A 2,609-nucleotide genomic window follows, 5' to 3' on the forward strand; every position below is an offset into this window, starting at 1 on the left:
TCGCTGTCCTTCGTTCGTTCGAGTTGGGGTTATGTGCAGCGTATGTAGGGTTGCATTTAAGTGTATTGCTACATTGCAAGGTAGACTTAAGTTAGCATTCCTACATTCGGCCATCCTGACTAATCGTTCGACCCGAACGATGGCTCCCATTTTTTGAGATACTCAGCAACAGAAGTACGCCGTGGGCCTCGCTCTCGCCTATCTTCTCGACCTCATACCTATCATGTGATAAAAATTTTATAATTTTATACGGACCGTAGTATTTGGGCCTCAACCTAAGACCGCTCCCGAACTGTGTGCGCTTAATGGCGACTAATTCATTTATTTTGTACTTCACTGACTCTTTCCTTCGCGCATCAAAACTCCTCTTATTTTCTTGCTGTATCAGCGATATATTATCCTTTGCTTTCCTGCTAATTTCCTCCCGCTCTGAGTCTAACTCGTCTACCGCTGTTTCTTCAACCAATTCCTTAAGATATGGCAATCCTGTAACCCTCATCTCTAGTCCAGTGAGAATTCTGAACGGTGCAAGCTGTGTACTTCGCGTTGGTGAATTGTTCACAATTTGCTGAACCCTATCAACCTGCTTATACCAGTTTCCAGGAGACTCACCACAAAGCTTAGATAGCATAGGTACTATGATTCGGTGTATTCGCTCTACTTGGCCGTTGCCACGTGGCACACCGGTCGTTATGAGTAAATGCTGTATACTTTGATTTGGGCAGTATTCTTTGAACGCTGCTCCTCTATCAATAATAACGCGCCTCGGGTTTCCGAAAGTGGCTGCTTGCTTGGAGAGGCACCCCACCACAGCCTCCGCACCTGTATTTTTTGTCGGGTATAGCCATACAAATTTTGAAAAGGTGTCTACGACAACAAGGATATAATTGTATGCCTTCTTAGTTTGCTCCATGGGCCCAACATGATCTATATGAAGAGTGCTTAACGGCCTATCTTCTTTGTCAATAGGGCTTAAAAGGCCTTCCTTCTTTCCCAATTTGGCATCCGAAATGATGCACTCCACACAGCTTCTGACGACTCTAGATACTTTGCAGTTTAGCTGAGGAATGTAAAAGAACCTTTCTATTGCTTCCTGGGTCTTCTTTAGGGAGAAATGTCCTTGTTTATGAGCTGTACCAATGATTTCTTCTTCCATAAAAGACGGTACCACCACAAGCTCTCTTGTGGGATCTTTATACAATAAGTCGTGTTTGACGTAGACATCTTCATATGCTTCTTTGGCTAATACTGCACGAACAGCACGAATCCAATCGTCTTGCATCTGCGCTGAGTTTAGACGATGAATAAGTGAATCCTCCAGCAATAAGCAAGCTACGCGACTCAAAGCGTCCACGTGCCGCATTTTTGTTCCACTTCTATGTACTATTTCATAATCAAAGTCCTGTAATAACATGGCCCATCGGGATACTCTTACCGGAATATCCTTCTTCTTCATTGTCATTGTGAACGCATTGCAGTCTGTTATTATTTTAAAATGCATCCCCATAAGATAAACCCTCCATTTTTTCAGTGCAACTATAGCCAATACCTCCAGTTCATAGGAATGGTATTTTTCTTCTACTTCCTTTGTCTTTCGGCTCATATAGTGTATAGGGTGGAATTGCAGATCTTCGCTGTCTTTCTGCAGGAGCACAGCGCCATATCCGTGCATGGACGCATCCGTATGTACTTCGGTTAATGCCTTTGGATTGAAAAGGTGCAGTATCGGTGCGCTAGACAATGCAGATGTCAACTGCTGAAAGGCTGCACACTGCTCCTCTCCAAACACGAATACTGAATCTTTACGTAGAAGATCGGACAATGGCTTGGCAATCACTGCATATCCCTCGATAAAGCGACGGAAATATGAAGCAAGTCCCAGAAATCTCTGCAAAGATTTTTTGTCCGACGGTCTTGGGAAGTTTCTCACCGCCTCTGTCTTTGACTCCGACGGTCTTATTGTACCATTCTCTATAATGTACCCCAGAAAGTTTACCTTTGACTTTAAGAATTGACACTTTTCCCATTTAATTTTCAAGTTATACTGAGCTGCTGTACTCAGCACAATTTTTAGTTTATCTAAACCCTGCTCGATGGTACTTGATGGGATAATAAGGTCATCCATGTAGGTCACCACGATACCATCCCTTACTAAGTCTCTGAAGACCGCGAAAATGTAACGTGTAAATACCGCAGGGGAGTTTGATATGCCAAAAGGAACATACAAAAACTCATATTGACCTTGATGGGTTGCAAATGAGGTGTACTTCCTCGAATCTGCCTCAATCGGTACGTGAAAGAACCCATTTCTTAGAGCTAGGGTGGTAAAAACGCAAGCTCCCTGTAAGCTCTCAATAACATCGTCCATAAGGGGCATGGGAAAATTGTCTTTCATGATTTTCTCGTTAAGCAGTCGGTAATCGCAACATAATTTTTTAGTACCATCTTTCTTCGCCACCAAGATAATTGGTGATGAGTATTCTGAATAACTAGGTTGAATAATCCCTTCTTGTAACCACTCGGTGATTTGTTTATCAACCACATTTTTATCGGAATATGATATTCTTCTCGGTCCTTGGGATACCGGGATATCATCTGTTAAAATTATT

This window comes from Eurosta solidaginis, chromosome 4, assembly GCF_040869045.1.
Source record: "Eurosta solidaginis isolate ZX-2024a chromosome 4, ASM4086904v1, whole genome shotgun sequence".
In the NCBI taxonomy this organism is placed as follows: domain Eukaryota; kingdom Metazoa; phylum Arthropoda; class Insecta; order Diptera; family Tephritidae; genus Eurosta; species Eurosta solidaginis.